The sequence below is a fragment of the Chelonoidis abingdonii genome, chromosome 14, assembly GCF_003597395.2.
Source record: "Chelonoidis abingdonii isolate Lonesome George chromosome 14, CheloAbing_2.0, whole genome shotgun sequence".
NCBI classification, from domain to species: Eukaryota; Metazoa; Chordata; order Testudines; family Testudinidae; genus Chelonoidis; species Chelonoidis abingdonii.
Window position 1 is genome coordinate 33,322,765 of NC_133782.1, and position 27,454 is coordinate 33,350,218.

Consider the following 27,454-nt stretch of genomic DNA (forward strand, 5'->3'; position numbering starts at 1 on the left):
GGCTCGTGTGGGTGTGAATGCCCCCGTCCCCTCAGGCTGCTGATTCCGGCACGCTCTCCAAGGGGGAAGAGCTGCAATGAAGGGGAGATTTTTGCTGGTATTTTGATGACCCCCAGTGCGTGCCTCAGTTTCCCCATATGCAGTGTGGTTGCCCAGTAGGGTGACCAGAACGCAAGAGTAAAATATTGGGACACATGGGGCGAGGTGGGAAGCCAAAGGCTCACAGCTTCCACTGGAGCAATAGGGGAGGAGGGTGCACAGCCCTAGAGAGCTGCAAAGGGGGCACATGGGCCCGGCTCCCGCTGCAAAAGGGGGGGGGTGTCTCAGGGCTGGGGCAGAGTGTGGGAGGGGGTTTGGGGTGTTGACTCTGGTAGGCAGTTTGAGTGTGGGAGGGTGTTCAGGGCTGGGGCAGGGGTGTTGCAGGAGGTTCAGGTTGAGGGCTCTGGGCAGTGTTTACCTCAGGTGGCTCTCCAGAAGTAGCAACATCTCCCTCTGGGTCCTAGACGGAGGCGTGGTGAGGCAGGTCTGCCTGCTGCCTCGCCCCCAGGTGCTGTCCCCACAGCTCCCACTGGCCACAGTTCCTGGCCAATGGGAGCTGTGGAGCCAGTACTCGCGGTGGGGACAGCGCACGGAGGGAAATGTCACCACTTCCGAGGAGCTGTGGTAGGAAGTCCTACAACATTGGGACAAATGGCATCCCCATCACACATCGGTCGGGACGTGGGACAGAATGTTAAACATCAGGACAGTCCCAATTTTTCAGGAGTCCAGTCATCCTGTTGCCCAAGGTGGGGGGGGGGAAGGGCTGTGTGTGCTTTCAGGAGAGGCTAAAAGGCACCCGCATAGGTGACACCTCCCTGCCTCATGGAATGAGGAGTGGTTAAGGAACCAGCTGGAACCGATCCAGGTGAACAAGGTGCCCAGCGACCTGATGCCAGCTCCAGTGATGCCTAGATTCCCCCTTCCCCAGCTCAGCAGGGGAGCTGAGCAAAGACCCCCCCAGTTGAAGCAGGAAGGGTTGGGAAGGTGGGAGCTGGGGGCGAGTGGGGGCTGCCCACCCGGGAAGGGACCAGGGGGTCAGACAGACACTCAGAAACAGCCATAACACAGGGTGCCTGGGCCCTGGGCCGACCCGACCCGACGCCGCGTCTCCCTGCTGCCCTAAGGGCTTCCTGGGCCGCATCCCGGTGACTAACCTATTCCGTGTCGGTCACAGCTCTCCCAGGAGTCTGGCTCTGCTCATTGGGTGTGGCAGGAGGGTTGGAGCCCCAGCAGGTTGGGGAGCCCAAGTGGCCTCCCCTGAAGGGAGAATGGGACCCCCTGGGGTCCTGCAAGGGGCTGCTCTAAAGCTGGGGGCACAGCACCGATCCTAGGGATCTGAGACACAAGGTTGGGGGCAGGGGGAGGTTATGGGGGTTGGGGATGTTATGAGGGTGGTTGCCAGGTGTGGGGACGGTTATGGGGGGCAGGCCTGGGAGCCAGGCAGGGTGTGGGGGAGTTGAGAGGGGAGTTATGGGGCAACAGGGACAGGTGGGGGGGTCATAGGAGTGGGGTAGTTGGAAGAGTCATGGGGAGCCAGGGTGGGTGCCAGGCAGGATGTCACAGGGAGCAGGGTTTCGGGGAACTGGGGGGTTAGGCAGAAGAGTGAGGGGCCAGGAAGGAGCAGGTCAGTGACTGTCCAACTGGGTCTCTGCCCAGATGCCAGCAGCCAATGTCCCCTTAGCACCTCAGAGCCTGGTCCATTCCCTTGACCCCGGCACCTCAGTGCTGGTACAAGAAGAGTTAATGCCCTCCCCCTGCCCCACAGGGTGTGGGGTGTTTCCAGACCCAGGACATGTGGGGCCCTGGAAAACAGGTAGACCTGCAGTCTGTCTATGCACTGCCCCATGGGCTGGGAGGGCCCCCTCCCATAATCCCCTGAGTTTAGCTCTCCTGGCCATGGGGCAGATCTCCCTCCAGGCTCCTGCAGGGCTTGGGGGGGTCAGCTTCAGGGGGAGGGGAGGAGACCAGCAGCTGGCTTGGGGGAGCCAGACCCAGTGTCCCTTGTGGGTGGGCAGATCTCTGCAGGGGGAGGGACAGAGGTGGACAGACAGACGGACCGACAGTTCAGGGGCAGGATGGCTAGGAGCTGGTTGGACAGACAGGTGGAGAGCTCTACCCCCTACTCCCCTCCCGGAGCCAGGGATCCAACACCAGGAGTCCTGGCTCCCAGCCTCTGTTCTCAGAGGAGACCAGGCGGCCCCACGGGTGTGTGTGTGTGTGTGTGTGTCTGGCAGGCAGGGAAGAGACCAACGAGTCTCTTCCCAGCCCCAGGGGAGAGGGGCACAGGGCTGGGCTCAAGAGGGGCCGGGCTGGGCCGGAGACTAGTGCCTCAGCCTCGTCGGGACCCCCCAGAAACAGCCCTGTCCTAGGGACGCTAGGATGGGCCAAGAACCCCCTCCCTCAGGACCCGCAAAGGAACCTCGCCCATACTGCCCAGAGCCGGGAGAGAACTCAGGAGTCCTGGCTCCACCCGGCTCCCACTGCTCTAACCCACCAGCCCCCCTCCCAGAGCGAGGGAGAGAACCCAGGAGTCCTGGCTCCACCCAGCCCCCACTGCTCTAACCCACCAGCGCCCCCTCCCAGAGCGAAGGAGAGAACCCAGGAGTCCTGGCTCCATCCAGCCCCACCTCCCGGAGCTGGGGAGAGAACCCAGGAGCCCTGGCTCCACCCGGCCCCCACTGCTCTAACCCACCAGCCCCCCCTCCCAGAGGGAGGGAGAGAACCCAGGAGTCCTGACTCCACCCGGCCCCCACTGCTCTAACCCACCAGCCCCCCTTCCCAGAGCGAGGGAGAGAACCCAGGAGTCCTGGCTCCACCCAGCCCCCTCTGCTCTAACCCACCAGCCCCGCCTCCCGGAGCTGGGGAGAGAACCCAGGAGTCCCGGCTCCATCAGCCCCCGCCTCCTGGAGCTGGGGAGAGAACCCAGGAGTCCCGGCTCCATCAGCACCCCCCCTCCCGGAGCTGGGGAGAGAACCCAGCAGTCCTGGCTCTACCCAGCCCCCACTGCTCTGACCCACCAGCCCCCCCTCCCAGAGCGAGGGAGAGAACCCAGGCATCCGGTCCCTTCGCCATGGTGGGTTTTTCCGCTTGAGATTTCAAGTGTCGCTGCTCGGAGGAAGGGCCGGGGAGACGGACACACGTAGCTGCGCCCCCGCCCCCCTCCTTAGTGATCACCCTCCATCGCCCCGCCCACCAACCGCCCCGCCCAAAGTCCTACCAAGCCCCGCCCCACTTCTCAGCCCTACATCGCCCCGATCCCCCGTCATCTCAGCGTGGCCCCACATCACCCACTGTTCCCCCGGGCCCACTGCCTAAGACGCCTCACCTAGCCCAGACTGGCCCCTGCCCGAACACCAGCCCCCCTCGACGGTCCCCTGCCAGAACCCCCCATCAGACCCCCGGTACCTGCGTGTCCGGTCGTTCCGTGTCCGTGTGTCCGGCTCTGCCTGCACCTCCCTCCGGTCCGCCCCTCCACCTTCACTTGCCTTTCACTGGACTCTTGGATACCCAACAACCCCCCCGCCCCGGCCTCCCCTCCTCCTCCTACACCCCTTTACCCACCTCCGGCTGCCAATCCCAGGGCCGGGCGGAGGCGGCAAGGGACGTCTCTGCTACAGAGGTGCATGGGGGAGGACGAGGAGGGGGAGTGGGAGGGGCTTCAGTGAGAGAGGCGACAGGGAGAGGGCAGAGAGTGGGGGGGGGCAGAAGGGGGAGGGGCAGAGTCGGGGGGAGGCAGAGGGGGCAGTATGGTGAGGGAGAGTGTGGGGACAGGATGGAGTATGGGGAGGGGGCAGTATGGGGGAGGGGGCAGAGTGAGGGGAGGGGACCCATCCTAGGGAGTCCCACCCCACGCTGGCTGGATTGGGGCCGAGCCCCCTGCTGGGGAAGGACCCCCCCCCCATGGCAGGTGCTGTCCCGCCCCCCACATGCCTTATTCCTAGGCCCCGTTCACCTGGTCAGACCGGTCTGGGTCTAGCCCCACCCTGCCCTGCACCAGCCAGCACAGCCGGCTCCTCCCGGATCCTCAGCCACGGGCCAGGGCATAGGCCCCCTCACCAGCTCTGTGTGCCCCCAACCATCACAAAACAGGCTGTAGCTCCCAGCCCCACCCCCTGCAAAACATCCCAGTGTATAGAACCCAGGCGTCCTGGCTCCCTGCCCCCTCCCCCAAACCCAGGGATAGAATCCAGGCATCCTGGCTCCTTGCCCCTGCTCTGCTGGAGCGGATGGGCCCATGGGTCAGATCAGGGGGGAGGGAAACCACGCTGGGGGGCATGTGAGGGGAGAGGACTGGCCCTTGGGGTGTGCAGCAGGGCTGCCATGGGTGCAGCTGGCTCCCATTGCCCACTCAGTCCTGGACCAGGGTCCCTGTGGAACCGGTGTGTGGAGCACTGCCTGAGGGACCCGCCATGGGCAGCCCTTCCTGGCAGCCAGCCAGATGTGTCCTTCGCCCCCCACCCATCTGTCCATCCCCTCCCCTGTCCACCCCTCATCTGTCTGTCCACCCCATCCATCCATCTCCCCCATCCATCCATCCATCCACCCTTCCCCTCCCTCCCTCCATCCATCTGTCCACCCTTCCCCTGCATCATCCATCCATCCATCTCCCCCCATCCATCCATTTGTCCATCTGACCTTCCACCCCCATCCATCTGTTCATCCATCCCCTCCCCCATCCACCCACCGTCTGTCCACCCCATCCATCCATCCATCCATCCATCCCCTCCCTCCCTCCATCCATCTGTCCACCCTTCCCCTGCATCATCCATCCATCCATCTCCCCCCATCCATCCATTCGTCCATCCAACCGTCCACCCCCATCCATCTGTTCGTCCATCTCCTCTCCCATCCATCCATCCTTCCCCCACATCCATCCATCCGTCCGTCTACCCCACCACCCATCTCTCCATCCATCCCCTCCCCCCATTCATTCATCTCCCCCATCCATCCATCCTTCTTCTCCATCCATTCATCCACCCCTCTCTGGTATCCATCCATCCACCCTTCCCCTGTATCATCCATACATCTGTCCATCTCCCCCATCCATCCATCCATCCATCCATATCTCTGTCTGTCCACCCTTTCACTCCCAAACATTCATCCTTCTCCAGTCATCCACCCCATCTCCCCTATCCATCCATCTCCTTCCTTGCATCTATCCATCTGTCAGTCCATCCATCCTTCTTCTCCATCCATCCATTCATCCACTCCCCCTTCTCCCACCCCCATCCCCCCACAGCCTCCACCCAGCCAGCTGTCCCCAGGGCCACCGCCCACCCACGTGGCCAGCCCCCACCCCCATTCTTGCACCCAGCCAGCCACCCTCCATTTATCTTCCCCTCCTGTCTCAGCTCAAGGTAGCTGCGCCTGTTCCCCTGTCAGGGGCTGCTCAGTGCCATGCCCATCCCCCCCAGCTCCTGGAGTCCCACTCTGGGTAGAGCCCCACGTATCGCTCCCCCCAGTGGGGCTTTTCCTGGCTGCACCACCCTTCCTGGTGAGCCAGGCAGGCTGAGCAGGCTATGGCCGCACAAGGGTTTTGCTCGATGCTGGGGCCCAGCGTCACCCATGGGCCGGCATCTGTCATCACAGGGTGGTTTTTGAGCTGGCGCCAGGCGCGGTTATTTTGACGGGGCCACAGAATGTCCAAGTTCCTACACGCGAAACACTCCCCAGTGGGCGTCTGGGGCCTCCTGAGGCCAGTCCCAGTCCAACCCCCCCAGGAAGGCTGGGCCTCCCCCCGACAAATGGGACTGTCTGTTTGCTGGAGCGAAGGAGGCCCCAAGGTGTTTGGCTGCTCGGCTCTGGCCAGCCCAGTTTGACCCAGTTTCTGAGAACCCCTTGGGGCACCCAAAGCTAGCAAGGGGAATTGCTGGATCTTTCGCCCCAACCGGCCACTGGAACCTCCCCCCCACCAGCCCGCACACAGGGCCGCTCAGAGGGGGGGCAAGTGGGGCAATTTGCCCCAGGCCCCGAGCCCTGCAGGAGCCAAGACATGGAGCGACTGAAGGGCCCCCCACTGCCAAAATGCCGCCGAACACCCGGATTGCCGCCGGGTGAGTACAAACGCCGCAGCTCACCCACTTTGCCCCAGGCCCCCTGAATCCTCTGGGTGGCCCTGCCTGCACAGCTCAGGGTCCTGGCCCCTGCACTGCTGAGGGCGAGTCCCCGGCCACCTCCAGGTTCGTTGTGGGGGGCAGGGTGGGCGTTTCCTGGCTGAATCGCAGCTGGATTGAACCTTCCATACAGAAACTACTGCTGGGGTCCCAGGGTGTGTGTGGGAAGGGGAGATACAGTGGGGGTTGTTGGGTGGTGGGAAGGAAAACTGCACTGCGGGGGACTGAACCCCCCAAGTGCGTGGGGGGCAAGACCAGAGGCCAATGCGGGGACAGTGGGGAGGGATGGGGCAGCTGCCCCCCCAGGAGAGAAAAGTGTCACCCCCCCATCCCAGCACTGAGAGCCTCTTTCTGACCCAGCCCCTCAGTGCCCGCCCCCCGAACCTCCCTCTGACACCCTCAACCCCCTTCTGTCCCTTCCCCTCCCCCCTTCCGCTTAGCTCCAGCCCTCTGTGCTCCCTTCTCCCGCCCCAGACTCTCGGCCTGAACATCGTGTTCCCTTTGTGAACACAGAGTCATGGGCCTGGAGCCACTTTAAAAACACCAGCCCCCCCACCCCGAATCGCAGCTCAGCCTGGGTGGGGCACCTGGATTATTAACCCCTTGCCCTGTGGAGAGAGATGCTGCAGCCACACTTTGAGTAGGACCTACAAAAATACAAACTCTGGCCTAGTGGCCACCATGCAGTCTAAGCCATCGCATTCGCGCGCGCGCGTGTGTGTGTGTGTGTGTGGGGTGGGGGGAGCCCAGGGCTGGGTTAGCTGGGTCCGAGGGGCAGGAGTGAGGGGTACAAGTGTGAGGGGGCTGCGAGTCAGGAGTGAGGGGCACCCGCAGGGCTGGGCGGGGGGGAGCCCAGGGCTGGGCTAGCAGGGGCTGAGGGGCACCAGCGTGGGAGGGCTGGGAGTCGGGAGTGAGGGGCACCAGTGGAGCCCTGTGCGTGGGGCGGCAGAGAGGAGGCAGGACGCGCCTGGATTCCTTGGCCAGGGCTCCGAGGAGCTGGCAGGCGAAGCTGCAAAACAAGCCGAGGGGGGTGGGATTGAAGACAAGAACCGGCTCTAAAAATAGGGCACTTGGCTGAGCACGTGAGCCAGGCCACAGCGATTTAAAGGGGCCGGAGCTGGGGGGGAGGGGCTGGAGGGACCCCCTGGGGATGGGGCAAGGGGGCACAATTAACCCTTTGGGGTCCAGAACTCCCTTCCCCTCCTGTATCCTAGCTCCCTCCCCCAAGGAGTGGAGTCCAGTGATTAGAACAGGGGGGCCAGGAGCCAGGACCCCTGGGTTCTCTGCCAGTCCTGGGAGGGCAGTGGAGTCCGGTGGGTCAGTGTGGGGCAGGAGCCAGGACTCCTGGGTTCATTGCACAGCCCTGGGAGGACAGTGAGCTGTAATGGGTTAGTGTGGGGCAGGGGCAGGGCCAGGAGCCAGGACTCCTGGGTTCACTCCCAGCCGTGGAAGGGCAGTGAGCTGTAATGGGTTAGTGTGGGGCAGGGACTGGGAGCCAGGACGCCTGGGTTCTATCAGCAGTTCACTGTCTTGGCCCCTCCCTGAATAGCCTGGGTCTCGAGTCAACACTTGCGGCTGCTTTGCTGCTGATTTATTCTATTTAATTAAATGAAGTATGAGCGGGCTGCTGTTGCACGGCCAGTAGAACAGCACCCCTAGCGGGAGTGGGCGGGACTGCGGTGCGGGGCTGGAATGAACGCTGACTCTTGCTGGGGAAATGAAATATTCCTGTGCAGGAAAAGTGAATGTGTGGGTCACGAGGAGGCCAGAGCCAGGCTAGCAGAGGCTGCGGGTCGGGAGTGAGGAGCACTGGCGGAGCTCAGGGGTGGGTGGAAGCCCAGGGCTGGGCTAGCAGGGGGCTGCGGGTCGGAAGTGGGGTGGAGGAGAGAGGCTGGGCTAGCAGGGGGCTGTGGGTCGGGAGTGGGGCGGAGGAGAGGGGCTAGGCTAGCAGGGGGCTGTGGATCGGGAATGAGGGGCACTGGCGGAGCTCAGGGCAGTGGAGGGGCAAGCCCAGGGCTGGGCTAGCAGGGGGCTGTGGGTCAGAAATGAGGGGCACTGGCAGAGCTCGGGGGAAGCCCAGGGCTGGGCTAGCAGGGGGCTGCGGGTCGGGAGTGGGGCAGAGGAGAGGGCTGGGCTAGCTGGGGGTTGTGAGTTGGGAATGAGGGGCACTGGCGGAGCTCGGGGCGGTGGAGGGGCAAGCCCAGGGCTGGGCTAGCAGGGGCCTGTGGGTTGGGAGTGAGGGGCACTGGTGGAGCTCAGCAGGGAGAGGAAAGCCCAGGGCTGGGCTAGCAGGGGGCTGTGGGTCGGGAAAGAGGGGCACTGGCGGAGCTTGGGGGTGGGGGAAAGCCCAGGGCTGGGCTAGCAGGGGGTGCGGGTCGGGAGTGAGGGGCACTAGCAGGGAAGCTCAGTGCCATCTGGGAGCGTCTGACACCCTGCTGGGTGGGTGAGCTTTGTTGCCCCACCCGGGGGATGCAGAGGTCCAGCCATTGGCCCACAGCCCCTGGCGGTGTCTCTCTCTCTGCACAGGGCTGCTCGAGGGACGGGAACAATGTGAATGGGGCTGGCGGTGCCAAGGCGGGGGGGGGCATCAATGATCCTTTATGTGGCTCACTGCGTGCCTGGGCTGGCAATGTGTGGGGGGGAGGGGCAGGACCCTCTGCCCCATGGGCCCCTCCCTGCTCCATGGCCCCCCCCCCGGCACTCGTGGGGGGGCACAGTGGCTGGATTCACCTCTTGGGGAGGGGTAAGCGGCTGGTGGAGGGGGCCTGAATACCCCTGAGACAGCTGGGCCCTATCCTAGGGCTGGATGGGAGTTGGCGCCCCCTAGAGGGGACAGACCCTGAGCCACATCCTCCCCCCAGCCTGCCAGGCCCTGCCCTGGGGCTGGATCAGAGCCTAGTTCTGGCACAGAATTGACCTGAAAATTGATTCAATGGGGCCAGCTGGTGGCCAGAGGCTGGCAGAGAAATTCCTCCCCATTTAGCATCAGAAAACTGAAACCTATGGCAAGGGTCAGTGAGGCCAGGCGCAGAGATGCAGCTGCCTCGGGGGGGAAGGGGGGGTTGCAGGTTATACAGGGAGCTCTCACCCAGTGCTGAGATGAGGCCACCTCTGGAATGGGACGTGAGGGCTAGTTATATAGGAACCTCTTGCCCAGCTCTGAGATGCGGCTGCCTTGGGCTGGGGCTGATTGTACAGGGACCCTTCGCATGGCACCGAGACACGGCTGCCTTAGTGGGGCTATATAGGGACCCCTCGGTCATTTGGAAAAAACAAACAGTGGTGGTGTTGCTCCCAAGTATGCCCCCCCAGTGCAGAGAGGTGATGGCAGCTGGGAGCAGCCTGGAGGATACGGAGCTGTGGGGTCAGTGCTGTGGTGGGTGATGTTATGATTAACTCAGAGGCTCCGTTACGGATCATTATCAGAGATAGGCTGTACGGCTGGAGACGCTGGGGAGCGACTGGGATATGTGGACAGTAGGTATCTAAGTAAAGCAGGGCTGAAACGCGGTGTCCACAGCTGTCAAGGCTGATTCCCCACTCTGGCACTCTGGGTGCAGAAGGTGGGGCCTGCAAAGATTCTAAAAATTAATCCTGGCCGCTCCAAGCTGGTATTAAACTCCCAAGGTTACAGCTTCTCTCTGACCTTGGCTTGGTAGATGCTGCCACCACGCAAGTGCAAAAAACCCACAAAAACAAAAAAAACCCCACAACCCTTTGAGTCCAGGAAGGAGCACTTGGAAATTCCTCTCTGGGGGGGTACCCTCAAGCCCTTTCACACACACACACACCCACAGTCTGGGGAAGAGCTGAGAAGGAAACAAAGGAAATTAGTGTGGCTACCAGCTAATCAAACAACATGTGCATAAACCTCTTAGGATACGAAAAATCCAAATCCTGTTCTTAAAAAAGGTAAATTTTATTAAAAACAAAAAGAAAAAAAATACATCTGGGACTTAGGCTTTTGCTAGATTTTAAAAGAGCAATTCTAAAAATGATGCACCCAAAATCGCTTTCTTGGGGGTTCAGCTTAAAGGTTACAAGCAAAACAAAAGCACGTGGGGTTCGCGCAGAGGCGGCTCTAGGCATTTCACTGCCCCAAGCATGGCAGGCAGGCTGCGTTCGGCGGCTTGCCTGCGGGAGGTCCGCTGGTCCCGTTGCTTTGGCGGACCTCACGCAGCTGTGCCTGCGAGAGGTCCACCGAAGCCTTGGGACCAGCGGACCTCCTGCAGGCAAGCCGCCGAAGGCACCCTGCCTGCCGCCCCCGCAGTGCCAGCAGAGTGCCCCCCCGTGGCTTGCCGCCCCAAGCACGCTCTTGGCGTGCTGGGGCCTGGAGCCACCCCTGCACAGAGGAGTCCACAAGTCAATAAGAAATAACCTGATCGTGTCTAGCTGAGCATTCTGATCTATCTACACATTTGGAGTTGAGATCAGTAGTTCTAGGCATGATCTGATGATTTATGATCATACCTGGCTCAGCTGCGTAGCGTATGGCTGCTCTGACCCTCCAGTCCAGGGAGAACAACAGACAAAGGAAAAGTTTCTTTCCCAATTTTAGGAACTTCTACCTTCCCAGTGGCTCTGTTGGTCAAGTGCCCATTTTTTTTTCTTTACCTGGGAGACTTTTTAACCTTTTACAGTAAAGCAAGTAAGAGGGATTTTCCAGCTAACTGGCTGGCTGGGTGTCCATCAAAGGGAGCTACTCCCCCTTTTATTTATCACAACAGCTGTGAAATGCCAGCTTAGCCATATGATGCCTTCAGCATAAGAGATGCTTGACATAAGTAAGTGACCAAAGAGCGACTCTATGGCAGAAGATCATGAGAAAGATGTGCCAACGGGTCATGCTGTGAAAAAGCGACTGCGAGGTACGTAGAGGTTCTAAGTCTGAACCAAGTAGCAGAGGGGTCTTTCCCTCTGTTGAGCTTCAAACTGTGGCCACCAGAGGTGAACCCACCGTGGGTAAGATAACATCACTAACTCTCTGCTAAATAGAAATAAAGGCTACAGCCAGTGTGGGGTGGAGCTTAGTCCTCTTCAGCTAGCAGGAAGCAGATGCATCCGAATTGGAGTCAGCAATGGGATCCCAGCTGGGGGTTAGCTCCAGGCTAGGCAGAGACCGGCTAGGTGGGCCTGCCCCCAGTGCCCCCTGCTGGCCTTCAAGCTCCAGTTCAGAGGCCCAGGGTAGCTTGGGGGGTGCATACAGGGATCCCAGGGCAGGGGGAGCTCAGAGCTCGAAGACGGCAGGGCCAATGTTGAAGCCCAGCAGGGCACTGGCAGCTTCTAGGCACTCACTCAGCCGAGGCCCTGAAACAAGAGGGGGGTCAGGGGGGAGACACCAGCCTGGGGAACAGGGAGGGTTGGGGCAAAGGGCAGAGAGCTCACAGAATGGGGGCCCTGGGAGGGAGCCGAGATTGGGACAGTGAGCAGGGAGCTGGAAGACTGTCATGGGACTGGGGGACCAGGCTGGGGCTGGGCTTTTGGGGGCTGGGCTGTTGAACCTGGGAGGCAGGGCTCTCAGGGATAGGGGCCCTGTGAGGCAGGGTTGGGGCTGTTAGCCCTTGGGGCAAGGGGTCTTGGGGGGGGCTGGGCTGTGGGGTTCCCATGAGGCAGGGTCTCTCCAGTCAAGACCCTGGACCCTGCCCTGGACCCTGCCGCACCTGCTCGGCCCCGCACCGAGCTCGCGGCCTTGACTTCCAGCAACTCCCACTCGTCGCACTGCCCCGCGGCCCGGCTGTGCAGCCAGACCACGTCCAGCACCGTGGCCCAGACGCTGGGGGGCAAGTCCTGTGGGGCGGGATGGGGGGACAGGAGGAGAGGCAGCCTGAGACAGCACCCTGCCTGGGGATCCCTGTCCCCACTAGTGCTGCCCTCATCCTCCTGCCCTGGGGACTCCCCTGCCCCTCCATCCCCCGCCCAGGGGATTCCCCTGCTCCCCCAGCACTGCCCCCATGCCCTTACCCTGGGTTCCCCCCAATCCAGTGCTCCCACCCCCTCCCCAGAATCAGAGGGTTACCAGCCCCCCTGCCCAGATGCCCAGTGCCATGCCCAGGGGTATGGAGACAGCTTCAGAGGGGGCCCAGCCTGGGCCCCCCATGTCTGCCCCCCCAGCCCTGTGCCCCCTCAATCCAATGCTCCGATTCCCTGCAAGGGGGTGCCTAGCTCCCTGCTGTGGGCCTGTCTTCCCCACTGGGCTCCAGATTCAGGGGTCATTTGATCCAGTTGCCCTCAGACCCGCCCCCTCCGCCTGGGTCACGCACAGTCTCACCTGGGAGTAGAGAACAGGCCCAACTTATGGCACCTGCCCCCCCATCTCTCCCCTCTCCTCTGCCTCCTGCACTCACCTGACTGGGTATCCTCCCCCTGGTGTTGGTCTCAACCCCAGCATGGCAGCCAGCCGGGGGTCCAGGTCCCACGAACCATCGGCATTTTGCAGAGACACCAGCCTCAGCAGGAGAGACTCTTCCACTGCCCGCTCTAGGGAGATGGCTCTTGCACAGGGTTATGGGTACAGAACCTGTCCAGGTTGATTTCCCTCCCGCCCACCCAGTTTGCCCACCACAAACTTTAGCTCATAGATACAAACTCACATCCCAGATTCCAGCTTCACAGAGTTTATTGCCTGGGAGTTTCCCTATTTTTTTTTCGTTGTGTTGCAAGATCATTTGCATCTCGACACTTTTAAATCCCAGCTGCGGATTCCCCCTCTCCCAGTGTCACACCGGTGTTTTGCCCAGGAAGTTCCTTCAGTTGGGATGTGGCCATTAAACACTTGCCCAGATCCGGGACCGTCAGGGCACGTCTGTCTCGGACCCGAGAAAGGGTCATCCTGGCGTTTGGCCCCCGCCTGGCACCCTGACTTCCAGCCCCTGTCCCCCTCACCTGCTGGGCTGCGCGTCTGATGATGCGTGTTCCCAGGACTCTCTGCGGTTGCCCTTTCACTGTGGGCTCCCTTGGCTCAGCTCTGGGTATGGGGGGAGGCAGATGGTTCTGGGCTTGGGGAGCACTTGGGGGGGCGCTCATGGGGGCAAGTCCCATATGTTCCACCTGGAACAGCTTCATTGCAAGGCGGTCCTTGGTGTGGTCCCTGGCCGCGAGGGTGGGGTGCTTGCATTGGGCAGCTGAATGCACAGGGAGTGCATCTGGCCATGGCCCGATGGGATCCACGTGACGCCAGGGAGAGATACTGCACATGCTGCATGCTGGCTGCAGCCTTGAAGCCTAGGGGGCAGACGGATGGACAGACAGACACGGAGACAGACAAAGGCAAGCTAAGGGAGGGAAGAACCCCTCCCCCCAGCACCCAGAACCGATGCACCAGTGGGGCCCCTCTTCCCTGCCCTCCAGCTTGGATCCCCTCCCCGCACCCAGCCCCATCCTCCTCTCAGCTCCCTCTGAGCCAAGATCCCCCCAGCTCCAATCTCTCCCCAACCCAGGCTGTGAGTCCTCAGATCCAGCCCCTTCCTCACAGCTTCCCCCCAGCCAGGACCCTCCCTCCAGCCCCAGGGGATGCAGGGATGGGTACCGCACCCCAAGGATGAGGGCAGGACCTGGGGGGGGGGCAGCACAACCCCATGGGAGCTGGGGCAGGTAGAGAGGCAAAGGGACGTTAGCCCATAACCATAATTCCCCCCTGCCCCAATTCTAGGCCCTCCTCTCACACTGGGATCCCCCTGTGCTAGAATTCCCTGTCCTCCCTGGTGTCAGGTTCCTCCACCCACCTGAGTCTTCTCCACCTGCTGCACCTGGTGCCAGGATCCCTGACCCCTCCAGGGTTACCTGGGAGCAGGATGCCCCATCTCACCAGCGACCCCTGCACCGGCTGCCCCTGCTCCATGTCCACCCCCACGTAGGCCGTGAGGGAGCAGACGACCTCTGAACTCAGGCTGGTCTCCAGCGCCCTGCGCCGGTCCCCCTCCAACCCGGTGTCCGCAGCTCCCTCCAGCTCCAGCAGCAGCGACTTGGCTGCCAGCCGGTGAATGGACAGCCTGCACAGGGGACAGAGAGTCATGGGTGAGCCCCAGATGCCTGGGTTCCAGCCGCACAGTGGGGAGCAGGGGCTAGTGGGATAGTGTGTGGTGATGGGGTTGGGAGTCAGGACTCTTGGGTTCTATCTCTGGCTATAGGAGGGGAGTGGGGTCTAGTGGTCACAGCAAGGGGATTGGGAGCCAGGACTCCTACTTGCCTCTGTGGCCTGTGGCAGGTCCCCTCCTATCTCTGTCCTCTTGGGGGTGGGAATTGGGGGGGGGGAGGAGCCAGCTGCCTGGGGAGCCAGGGGAGCATTGCTGTCACCTGTCTCCATCCTGTGGCTGCAGGGGGAGCTGTAGCATCTCCTTGTAGGTCTGGTCCTGGATGTGGTACTGCAGGGTGACGCCCCCCACAGCAGTGTCTGGGGGCTGCGGCAGAGAAGGGGGGTCAGAAGGGCAGTGCGAGGGGGGAGAAAATGCCCAGGGACCCCCAGAACCAGGTTACAGAACGAAGGGGGTAAATACGCCTGATTAGCACCAGTTGGGCTTCCTAGTCAGCTGAATGACCATCATTAGGGCAAGAGTTAACACCCTCATGTGAGATCAATGGGATTGGGTAGCACAGAGAACTCCAGCCCTATAGCCCTTGTTAGGGGTCAGAGTTAACGATCCCCATTAGATCAATGGGGCTGGGTAGCACAGAGCCCCCAGTTCAATGGCCATTGTTAGGGTTAGAGTTATCATCCAGGGGCGGGTGAGGGGTTCCTGGCTCAGTCACTGATCCCAAGCCCTGGGGGCGTCCCAGAGGTGGAGGCCTCGCTCTCTCAACTCGGGCTGCCCGTGGAGCTGGGCGTAGATGAGGCACCACTGCCCAGGGAAAATCACCTCAGGGCCCCGGCTCAGCAGTGCCGCCTCCATCCCGGGGGGCAGATCCCAGCACAGCGAGATTCCAGTCACGGCCAGCTGGAGAGCCCGCTTCGGAGACTGCAGCACCTGGGGGAGGGACGAGCACACCCAGGGTGGAGCCAGGACACCAGGGTCCTATCCCCAGTCTGGAAGGGCAGTTGGGACTGGTGGGTTAGAGCGGGCGGGGGGCTGGGAGACAGGACTCCTGGGTTCTCTTCCAGCTTTGGAAGGGGAGTGGGGTCTGGTGGGTTAGAGCCAGGGGAGCCTGGCATCCTGGGTTCTCACCTTGGGCTGCATGCAGTCCTGGCTTGTGAAGAACTCGGCGCTGCCCCCTGCTGCCTGGGCGATGCCTTTGACCAGAGCCGTGGAGGCCCCTTCCCCAATGCTGAAGGAGAAGCACCTGCAGGGGGGCAGAGACAGGAGGGAGAAGGGCAGAGCTGGGGGGCTCAGCCAGTGCTGGGGTGGGAACAGTGCAGTTGGAGAGGGGCCAGTAGAGCTGAGGGAAATGGGGTGGCAGGGCAGGAAAGCAGAGCTTGGGAGATGATGGGGCATGGGTCCCCATTGCAGAGAGGCTGGAGATCAGGGTTGGGGGTCAGGGCTGGGGGATCAGGTGCCCCCATTACCTGTGGGCCCCCCGGTGACGCTGCACTTCAGCAATGATGTCCTGGGTGTTCCCCACCTCCCCGTCTGTGAACACAAAGCGCTGATGGGGGAGAGACACTGTCAGAGCCGGGGACCCCAAATCTCCCTGGAGAAACCCACTCTGGCTGGGAATGGGGGCAGCCCCCAGAGAGCCTGACCCACTGACCCCACTCTCAGAGACCCCCAGCCCCATAAACCCCCCCAGCCCCCTCCCTCCCCTCCCAGACATCTCTCCTGCGGGGGCTGACAGATGGGGACCTCGAACTTCTCCCTGTCTCTAACTGTGATCCCCAACCCTCACGTGTCTCCTTTTCACCAGCCCCTGGAGACACTAACCTGCCTGACAGCTGTGGGCACCTTTCTTGGACTCTCCTGATGCCCCCACATTCCCGCCCTGACCCTCGGCTGCAGGACGCCCCCCCAAGAACTGAGCACAGCACCCAGCACTGCCCCCCCCACTCTACACAGAGGTACCCCCCCCAGCTCCTGCCTGCCACGCCCTGCTCACACCCCTAGGGACACCAGCCCCTAGTTGGCCCCAGTCCTACTCTGAGCCCTCCCAAAAGCCCCCATCAACTGCTTCCCAGCTCCTCTCCCAGCACCCCTCATTGCCCCCTGTCATCTGCCCCCAAAGCCCCCTGCCCCTCTCTGAGGATCTCTCCCCTAGGAAGTTCAGGAACAGCCTCCTTCAGAGAGCCGAGGGGCAGAGAATCCTTCCCAGGGGGTTCATCCCCCGCGGCAGCTGGGGCACTTGCTGATTTGAACTGGAGTAACTAGGGGGGCTCTGGGACCTGACGTCTGTAACTCAGTATTTGGGGGCATCAGTGACTCAGCCCCAGGGGCTGGAGCTGTCACAGGGGGTGAGGGGTTGGGGTTGACTGGGGGGGGCAGGGGCTATCTGAGAGGGCAAGGGGCTGGGGCCAGATGAGATGATCAGGATGGTTCTTTCTGGCCTGAAAGTCTCTGAGTTTATCCTCCCCGGCCCCATTTCCTTCTGAGAGGCCCCCCCACAACCTCCCTTTGCTCCCCCAGCCCCTCTCCGAGCCCCTGGGACGCCCTGATGCTGCTCCCGGTACCTGGCGTGGGTGCCTGTCCTGGCAGGGGATGCGGTAAATGGCTTGTAGCAGCACCAAGATTTCAGTGCCCCCCCAGGTTGGCCTGGGGCTGCTGGACGCACTGCAGGGACTCAGCCATGGTCTGTTGGGTGTATCCTACGCTCTGCCTGTGAGGGGCGCCGAGGGGTCAGGACAGCTGGAGCCAGGGACACCCCGACCCCAGCTACCCACACTGCCTGCTAGCCCTGCCCCCAGCCCAGGGACACCCCAACCCCAGCCTGTCCTGCCCCCAACCGAGGGACACCACAATCCCAGCCAGTCCTGCCCCCAGCCCATAGACACCTTGACCCCAACCAGTCCTGCACCCTAACCTAACCAGTCCCCTCCCTGCCCTGTCCCTTTGACTCACAGGTAGAAGGAGATCCAAAACCGTAGATGCTGAAATAACAGCCAGGGGCAAACTCTTCAACAGCAGGACTAGGGTCTTCTGGGGACAGACAGAGCTGGATGGAGTCATGCCCCTTTCCTCCCCCCCCCCAACTCTGCCCCATGGGCCCAGCCAGCCTGGGCTGCTCCCCACACCGGATCTGCCCCACCAGCCCATCTAGCATGGCCTCCTGCCAGGCTTACTCCTGATGGAATTGTGCCCCACTGCGCATGCATAGAACTCGTGTCCCGCAGAATTTTTTTCCTGCAGAAAATACATTTCTGCCACAGCTCTTTCCCCTAGATTCCCCACCTCCCCAATCTTCAGCCCTCCAGTGCCTGCCCTTCCATCCCATGTTCTTCCCCATGCCCCCCAGATCTGCAGGGCACCCCACTGTCAGGCTCCTCCCAGGCACCCCACCCTCCAATCCCAGCCCTTGCTCCCCACACTGCAGAGCCCACCCCCTGATCCTGTCCCCAATCTCCCTCACACACTCTATCCCCAGCTCCTTCAATGCCCACCCCTAATCCCCACCCCACAGCCCTCCCCACCCAAGGGAAGCAGGGTGCCGGACACCCCTCCCCCACCTGGCTCTGCTCCGGGCAGCCCAGCCTCCAGCACCGCACTGGGTTAGTGCGGCTCCACGTAATACACCAGCAGCTCCATGTCCTGGTCCCACAGCGGAGGGGGCGGGGGGCTGGGCCAGCGACACCTGGGGGGCAACACACAGTCCCTTCTCTTTAGCTCCTGGGGGCAGGGTTCCACTGGCTCTCGCGCCTGGCTCAGTGCCCTGCCATGGAGCTGGAGAAGAGGGGGCGACCCAGGAACGTGGGCTGCACCACCCCTGGGAACTGGGGCTGGACCCCCCGTTAGGTGGGAGGGAGAGAGGGAAAAACACTTGGGGAAAACATAGCAAATTTCTGAAATTGGGGGGGGGGCCCTAAATCTTTCCAGTTTGAGGGTAAAATTCCCCCCCCCGCCATTTTATTCCACTGAAAATCAAGGAGAGGGAAAATCCCAGACAGTGAAGGGAACAAGGGCGAATGAATGCCCAGGATTTCACCCCCATGGGCTGGTCTCAGCCCCTTGAGATTTTCCCCAGAGAACTTGGGGATTCCCCGGATCTGTTTGTGTCACTCGTCCCTCCCCCTATTCTGGGACTTCTGGGACCCACTCTGGCTCACCCCAGAGCTCCCACCCCTGTATAGGCCCCCACAGGACCCATGCCCAGATGGTCCCCTGGGACTTGCCCCCCCGAGCCTTGCCCCAAATCCCCCACAACCCTGTACCCCACCCCTCAGTACAGAGCCCCCCATCACTCCCTCACTCAGAGCTGCCCCCCCACTGCCCCTCCCACTGGGGATGGCCAGGACCCAGGCATCCGGGTGAGCCCTTACCTGGGCGCTGGTCCAGTTCCCAGCCGTGTAGTTCAGGGGAGTGAGGGGGCAGTTGGAGAGCACGCGGTTGATGCCGTGAGGCGACTGCAGCGTGGCGCTCAGGTTCAGGGTATAGGGCAGCTCCCCCTGGGGGACTCGCGGGACCCCCTGGGTGACGTCGTCCCCGTCCCATCCTGCAGAGAGACATGGGGTGAAGGCCGGGACAGTGGGATATTGCTGAGCATAGGGGGACATGGGATATTGGGGGAGGGTCTGGGGGGGGTCATACACCCTGGGGTAGGGATTGCAGGATTGGGGGGGCATTAACTGTGAGGCACATAGCAGTGACCTATGAGGTGTTAAGGGGCTATGAGGATCCATGTGGGTCTTTCCCTGTGGGGTATGTAGCAGGGGCAATGGTATCTCATGGGGTACAGGCTGTGGGGTCACTTACCATGGGGTGCATAGTGGGGGTTCAGGGCGTCATGGGTCTCACCATGTAGGATAAAGCAAGGATGGGGGGGCTACGGGGCTCACCGTGGGCATGTAGCTGGGGATGTGGGGGACTAGGGGAGGCAAGGAGCTGTGCAGGGCTCTGCGTTTCACTGGGGGATGCATAGCAGGGTTATGGGGTGCTAGGTATACAGGGAGCTACATTCGCCAGCGGGGGAGCTGGAAAGAAGAGATTTACAATTCACCCGAAAGACAGCTGGCAGCTCACGTGTGCCCTGGAGCTGCCCAGCCACACCACCCAGCCAGGACTTTTCCAGTAAGGAGGGTCAGGATATAAAAAGGGGGGAAACCGGCCTCCGGGCACCTCTCCCTCCCTTCCTGAAGGCAACGTGAACACTTAGCAGACTTTGAACTGGGGAGCTTGGTCCCAGGCTGGGAAGGACGTCCAGCCTGTGCACTCAGAACTGGGAACTGCCTGCAGCATCCTGTAGGACAGCGGTTCTCAAACTGGGGGGCAGGACACCCTAGGGGGTCACGAGGTTATTACATAGGATGTTGCGAGCTGTCAGCCTCCACCTCAAACCCCACTTTACCTCCAGCATTTATAATAGTGTTAAATATATAAAAAAGTGTTTTTAATTTATGCAGGGGGTTGCACCCAGAGGCTTGCTGTGTGAAAGGGGTCACCAGTACAAACGTTTGAGAACCGCTGCTGTAGGGCGAGAAAAGCTGCCTGCTTCAAACCTTCCGGAGCCTGGTAACGGTCAGGATGCAGAGTGCGCGTTTACCTTTTATTTCTGATGTAACCAGTTTTGACCTTTGTGCCCCATAACTTGAGATCACTTACAACCCTTCCTTCTCTAGCTACTAAACTCGCTTTAGTGTTTGATCTAAACCAGTGGGTTGGACTGGAGTGTTTGGGGAATGTGTCTGAGCCCAGCAGGGCTGGCGCAGGATCATTACCCTCGGATGGCCTGACTAACTCATCAATGAACTTGGAGCTGGACAGTCTCTGGGGTGTGATGCTGGGGCTGGAGAATTTGCAGATGTTGCCCTGTGTGTGGTTCCGGTGGGGCTGGGAGAGCTTCATGCAATTCAGCTGTGTGTGGCTGTGTGTGAGCAGAGCCTGGAGGGGCCTGGCGTTCACACAGCAAAGCTGTGTAAAAGACTCCCTGGGCTGGAGGATTAAGGAGGGGAACAGCGATTCAGCAAGCCAAGGATGTCACAGTGGCACAGTGAGAGCAGGTTTATATGCACAGCTTGTTGCTCTGAGTGACGTTTGCACTTTGAGCACCTGTGTGATGATTTTAAGTGGGCTCAAGTGTGAAAACCAAGTTCCAGTTTTGTTATTTTCGATTTGCTTATTTCGGGAAAGGGAAATAGACACAGAAAGGTAGAAAAATTCGTGAGCCTGATGCAGTTGCAAGGTTAGTGCTGTGCAAACAGCAGGTATCAGGAAAGGAGAAAGAATCCCAGTGAACCTTGGAACTGAAGGTCAAGGCTCACCAGCCTGTGTAGAGGGAGAAAGAAGTAACTGCGGCCACGGAAATAGCAGCACATCAGCGAGTTTTGGAGCTGAGAGGCAAAGAGACCGAGGAGAAAGAGCGAAACCACCTGCTGGAAACATTAGACAAACAGAAGGAAATCCCAGTGTCACCAGCAGCTCCCTTTAACTCCAAATGTTTCGGATGGGGACCAGCTGTGGGCCTGTATATATTGAAACTGACTGTATGAGGGAATATTTCACCACTGCTGAAAAGCTGGGCAATGCCCATGGGATTCCAGCGGGCAAGTGAATCCTCACACTGAGTGCAGAACTGCCTGGTAAAGCTCAGGCTGTACCCAGTGCAATGCCATTTCTGGATGCTTTGGCATAGTTTCTGTTCATGGACACTGATTGGAAAGAGTTTCAATTTACTCCTGAGGTGTGCAGGACAAAATGTAGAGGTCGCCAAAGGAATGCTGGTGCGAGTCATAGGGAGTATGTTTACAGGGTGAATGACCTGAGAAGGAAATGAGTGAAGGTGGTGCAGATTTCAGACAATTGCTAGATCTCATTGGCCAAGCATGTTTCCGGAGTCTCTGGGATAATGATGCGAAGCAGTGTCTGTGGGAGGAGTCTGTGACAGAACTGTCCACTTTGGATGACATCTTTGCGCAAGTTCAGATGTCCAACAAGTCATAGAACCTGGGGTTTAAACCTGGAGCGAAGGGGGGATCCCGTTCTATCTCTGGAAAAAAGGAGGGTGACTGGGAGGCTGGGCACGCACCTCCCCTGAAACCATTTGTCTCATCTCCACCTCAAACCTCTTGTAAAAACAGAGGAGCACCTGCCACTGTAATTCCATTGACCACGTGAGAAACCATTGCTCTGCGTGAAGGGACAGCAAGCCCCTGTTAGTACCACTGTGCTCAGCATAGAAACCTCGGAAGCGCCTGCAGCGTACCACAGTGGTTTTCTGGGATTTGGCTCCGCAGAACCAGACAGGTGATGTATTAAGATTTTGAACTAGTAACAGGGAACACCTGGGATGGGAAGATACAGGTGCACAGATTACATGCAAGAAGGTGACATGTTGCCAGGTCAAATGGGAGAGCTTTTACCAGTAGGAGGATGGAGCCAAGACTCCTAGCCCTTTAGCCAAGGTGCACACAGAATCTGATGGCTCAGAAAGTGAATTGAAGATGGGAACAGTGGACGATATCCTTGTCGACATGCTTGTGGGGAATGATGTTTTCTGCACAGATGAGGTTGTTAGTGTGGCAAGCTGCCGCCGCAGGAAGGAATCCTGTGCTGGAACCCCAGAGGGAAATGGGAAAGCCCCAGAGATTGCTACCAGCAGGCTCTCTGCTCTGCAGCAGCAGGGGGAGCAGCGTGCTTCCAGACATGGGAGGGGTTGAGACCAGCTTCTGTACCCAGGGCCAGTCCTTCCATTGAGGTGAACTAGGCAATCGCCTAGGGCACCAGGATTTTCGAGGGGCAGCATTTTGCTGGGGGGCGGGGGGCGGCAGGCGGCTCCAGTGGACCTGCCGCAGTCATGCCTGTGTAGGGTCTGTTGGTCCGCGGCTCTGGTGGAGCTGCCACAGGCATGCCTGTGGACGGTCTGCTAGTCCTGCGGGGCTCTGGTGGACCTCCCGCAGGCACGACTGCGGCAGCTCCACTGGAGCTGTGGACCAACGGACCCTCCGCAGAAATGGCTGCGGCAGCTCCACCGGAGCCGCGGGAGTGGCGTGCAGGGTGGCAAAATGGCCATGCACCTAGGGCACGAAAAACTCTAGCGCCGGTCCTGTGTGTACCACAGCAGAAGGCAACATGCCCTCTGATCCCAGGGAGCGGGAGGGAGTGCCCGTAACAGAGGACACTCTTCCAGGTGGTGACTGGCAGAGTTCTGCAGCTGAGCAAACCATAAATCTCGCTCTAAAGGGCACCAGGGAAGGGACCTTAGAGGCAGTCCCAGGAAAGGAACATGGAGAGTGGATTTTTGTAGAAAATGGGCAGCCCCTGTAGCTGCTGGCTGTGCCTGGCCAGCCTCATGGGGAAGTAGCGTTGTTAGCACGTGACTGTCCTCACGCTGGTTGCCTGGGGGTGTGGGGGGAATACAGACTCAACTCCAGTCCACTCCAGCAGCAGAATCAGAGTGTGGACCGTGCAGCTGAGGAAAGCAGTCTCACAGCCAGCTCCTTGGGGACATGAGGTGGCGGTGACAGACAGGCTCCCACTCCAGACCCTCGAGTAGATGGCTGGTTGTATTCTCCAGGCGACAAGTCTGGACGTACTTCTGGAAAGTGATGGTCTCTCTTTAAGACAGGATGTAAACTCGGCTTGGGGGAAAGGGGTCAGTGAAGATGCAACAGCCTGGCTGATGGGGCTGGGGTGGTTTCTCTCCTGATGGACAGCACCAAGGAAGCAGCTGAGAGAATACTGCTAGTTACAGAAAAGGGGGCTCGGGAAGGTCAGCCCTGAAGGTGAGGGGAACACAGTAACCCCAAGGCGGAGGGTGGCCTTCTTACGGAGGCATCGCCATGGCGTTGGGACACAGCTCCAGAGGGGGCCTGCCCATGTGGGGGAGCCCCCTGCCTCGCTGCTTCACCAACCCCTGAGACACCCCAGCCCCAGAGACAGGGCTGGATTATTAACGGATAGCGAAGGAACCCTAAGGTGAAGAAAGAGCCAGTAACTAACTGAAGGCAAAGGTTTGGTTAAAGAGTTAAATGACACAATGGGTATGACCCAAACCCACCCCAGGAACAGACTACATACAAAAAAGGCGCGATAAGTTCAAATGCCCTTTTACAAGGAGAAACTTAGTGTTAATGTTTAACCCCGTTAAAAGCTACAACAGGCACAATGCTTGGAAATGATGGACGTGGTGAACAAGACCGCAGATTATTTCAAGAAGCCTCAGGGTAATGCTGTTTCACAGATAATGCATGCAAGCAGACTTAAAACCCATCACGGTGGAGGAGCCATGGCAAACATGATCTGCTGTGTAGAAAAGGAAACTGAGGCACACCACCTCATTGATGGGATGGCTAAATGCCAAGATAATACTTTCCATAAGAACATAAGAACGGCTGTACCAGGTCAGACCAAAGCTCCATCCAGCCCAATATCCTGTCTACTGACAGTGGCCAATGCCAGGTGCCCCAGAGGGAATGAACCTAACAGGCAATGATCAAGTGATCTCCTGCCATCCATCTCCATCCTCTGACGAACAGAGGCTAGGGGCACCATTCCTTACCCATCCTGGCTAATAGCCATTTATGGACTTCACCACCATGAATTTATCCAGTTCTCTTTTAAACGCTGTTATAGTCCTAGCCTTCACAACCTCCTCAGGTAAGGAGTTCCACAAGTTGACTGTGCCCTGTGTGAAGAAGAACTTCCTTTCATTTGTTAAAACCTGCTGCCCATTTAATTTCATTTGTGACCCCTAGTTCTGTATTATGGAATAAGTAAATAACTTTTCCTTATTCACTTTCTCAACATCACTCATGATTTTATATATTCTGTATCATATCCCCCTTAGTCTCGTCTTTCCAAGCTGAAGAAGACACCCTTTTAATCTTTCCTCATATGGGACCCGCTCCAAACCCTAATCATTTTAATATGCCTTTCTGAACCTTTTCTAGTGCTAGAATACTTTTTTTTGAGGTGAGGAGCCCACATCTGTATACAGTAATCAAAGTGTGCGCAACCATTGATTTATATAAGGGCAATAATATTCTCAGTCTTATTCTCTATCCCTTTTAATGATTCCTAACATCCTGTTTGCTGCTTTCTGACCACCTCTGCACACTGCGTGACTCTTCAGAGAACTATCCATGATGACTCAAATCTTTTTCCTGAGTCGTTGTAGCTAATAGCCCCCATCATATTGTATGTATAGTTGGGGTTATTTTCCAATGTTCATTACTTTACATTTCCCTCCACATTAAATTTCATTGCCATTTGTTGCCCAATCACTTAGTTTGGTGAGAATCTTTTGAAGTCTTCACAGTCTGCTTTGGTCTTAACCTAATGTTGAGCAGTTTAGTATCATCTGCAAACTTTGCCACCTCACTGTTTACCCCTTTCTCCAGATCATTTATGAATAAGTTGAATAGGATTGGTCCTAGGACTGACCCTTGGGGAACACAACTAGTTACTCCTCTCCATTCTGAGAATTTACCATTAATTCCTACCCTTTGTTCCCTGTCTTTTATCCAGTTCTCAGTCCATGAAAGGACCTTCCCTTTTATCCCATGACAATTTATTATCCCATGACATTTCCAGAATGTAAGTAAATATCCACCTGGAGATAACACCAGTTGAAGTGACAGAAGTGATATCCGTGCTGCAAGAACAGAAAATGGTGTTTTCCAACACGCCAGGAAAGACATGCGCTAATGCCTGAGATTGCGAGACTGGTCCCCAAAGTGTTAAATGGGATAACCACATAGGCTTGTGCAAAGTTGTGTAAGATCAGAAAAACACTTGGGAATTATGCTGTCAAAACTCAACCGGGCCTTAACGCACCCTGCCTTGGGGTGACTGACACGCCAACAGGTTTTTTAAGAGGGAAGCCGTGACAGTCTATACGAGAACAGTCACCACTTTTACAAGATGACAGTAAATCTGAAACAAAGTCTGCCTTGTGAGGTATCATTTGAAAAATCATGGTCTGCTGAATATTACCGTCCTGGTGAAAGGTGCGTATATGGTGTTATGAGAGTCTGTTCTATGTTTGGAGCTGCACCATGTTGTAAATCTGAGAAATGTCCACAGACAAGCACCTCGGCGGCTGGGTGAACAACCCCCAGCCAGGTGATATGCAACCATCCCCGGCCATTCACCACTGGGGAGCTGTAAACGAGAGATTTACAGTTCACCTGAAGGACAATTGCTTGGTCAGGTATGCCCTGGAGCTGCCCAGCCAATTCACCCAGCCAGGACTTTTCCAATAAAACGTGTCAGGATATAAAAAGGGGGAAAACTGGCCCCTGGGCACCTCTCCTCCATCCCTGCTCCTTCTTTCCTGAAAGCTTGACAGACTGAACTGGGAAGATTGATCCCAGGCTGGGAGGGAAGTCCAGCCGGTGCACTCAGAACTGGGAACTGCCTGCAGCATCCTGTAGGGCGAGAAAAGCTGCCTGCTTCAAACCTTCTGGAGCCTGGTAACAGTCAGGATGCAGAGTGCGCGTTTACCTTTTATTTCTGATGTAACCAGTTTTGACCTTTGTGCCCCATAACTTGGGATCACTTACAACCCTTCCTTCTCTAGCTACTAAACTCGCTTTAGTGTTTGATCTAAACCAGCGGGTTGGATTGGAGTGTTTGGGGAATGTGTCTGAGCCCAGCAGGGCTGGTGCAGGATCGTTACCCTCGGATGGCCTGACTAACTCATTAATGAACTTGAGCTGGACAGTCTCTGGGGTGCGACGCTGGGGCTGGAGAATTTGCAAATGTTGCCCTGTGTGTGGTTCTGGTGGGGCTGGGAGAGCTTCATGCAACTCAGCTGTGTGTGGCTGTGTGTGAGTAGAGCCTGGAGGGGCCTGGCGTTCACACAGCAAAGCCGTGTAAAAGACTCCCTGGGCTGGAGGATTAAGGAGGGGAACAGCGATTCAGCAAGTCAGATTGTACCCTGGGGGTGCAGCAGGATCTATGAAGTGGCCATGGGTCTAACTGTGGGGTGCATGGGGGGCACAGGGGGATCTCTGGGGCTCACTGTGGGGTGTGTAGCAGGAATGCAGCATGGCTGGCAGCATGCAGCGGGCAGCCCCATCCGGTTCCAGTGCAGATGTAGTGCAGGGTTAGCACCACTTCCTCCCTGGGGGCAAGTTCCCCAGGGAGCAGCTGAACACGTCGCCCCCAGCCCCTTCCTGCTGCAGCAGGAACGAGCTCTGCCCCCGGCCAGCGCATCCCCGTACAGCTCCTGTGCCTGCCGGAGAGACAGGGTCACCCCGAGATCCCCCTGCCCCAGACAGTCCCCTGGCCAGTGTGTTCCCATACAGCTCCCATGCCTGACGGAGAGACAGGGTCACCCTGAGATCCCCCCAGACCCTCAACATCCCACCCCTGCCCCCACGGCCAGCATGTTTCCATACAGCTCCTGCACCTGCCGGGAGAGACAGGTCACCCTGAGACCCCCCGCCCCTGACAGTCCCTTGCCCTACTCCCCGGCCAGCGCATCCCTGTACAGCTCCTGCACCTGCCGGGAAAGACGGGGTCACCCCAAGATCCCCCCAGCCCTGCCCCCTGGTACCGTCTCTCTCCCATGGGACCCTTGCCCCCGGTACCAGTTTCTTCTCTCGGAGCTGGGCCTGGATGCAGTTGCCCCCAAGGCGGGCCTGGAAGGCGTAGACGGCCGCCTCGGCATCCACGGGGAACACGAACACGGCCTCCACGGGCCCCTGCTCATCGTTCCTGTAGAGCAGCTCACAGCCCATGTCTGCCACAAAGCCTTGGATCAGCACCGTCACCGAGCCGCTGCGCAGGGGCACTGGGGGGAACAGGGTCATCAGCCAGAGGGCCCTGATGGGCGCTGGGGGGGATGTCAGCCACGGGCCCTGTGATCTCCATGGGTGCCGGGGGAAGGGCTACGTCAGCCACGGACCCCCCAATGACCTCTATAGGGCCACGCTCTCCCTTCCAGCACCATCCCCACAGCCCTGACTCACCTGGCTTCTTGGAGCCAGTCAGGAGCCCGCAGCTCGTCATCTCAACTCTGGGGTCAGGGATCTGTGTGGAGAAAGGGTGGGTGAGATACGGGGTTCCCATGGAAACTGACAGGCAGAGGGTGCCCCCCCCCCCCGCCAAGCGATGGTTCTGAGATCCCAGCCCCTGCTTAGCCATGTCCTGTGGCAGGGAGTCCCACAGGCTTTCAGGAGCCTCACTCAGAGATCAGAGTGACAGCTCCTCTCAGGCCCCCCCCCCCGTGCACATGGCGCCAGGCCCAGCAGGGAAGAAAAGGCTGGGACCGGGGTACAGCTG

At 59.2% G+C, this 27,454-nt stretch overlaps 1 pseudogene; it reads right to left on the reverse strand.

Annotated features, from left to right (window-relative positions):
• Positions 1-11,382: 11,382 nt before the first annotated feature.
• LOC116827365 (von Willebrand factor A domain-containing protein 5A-like) lies at positions 11,383-27,181 on the reverse strand (annotated as a pseudogene).
• Positions 27,182-27,454: the final 273 nt, after the last annotated feature.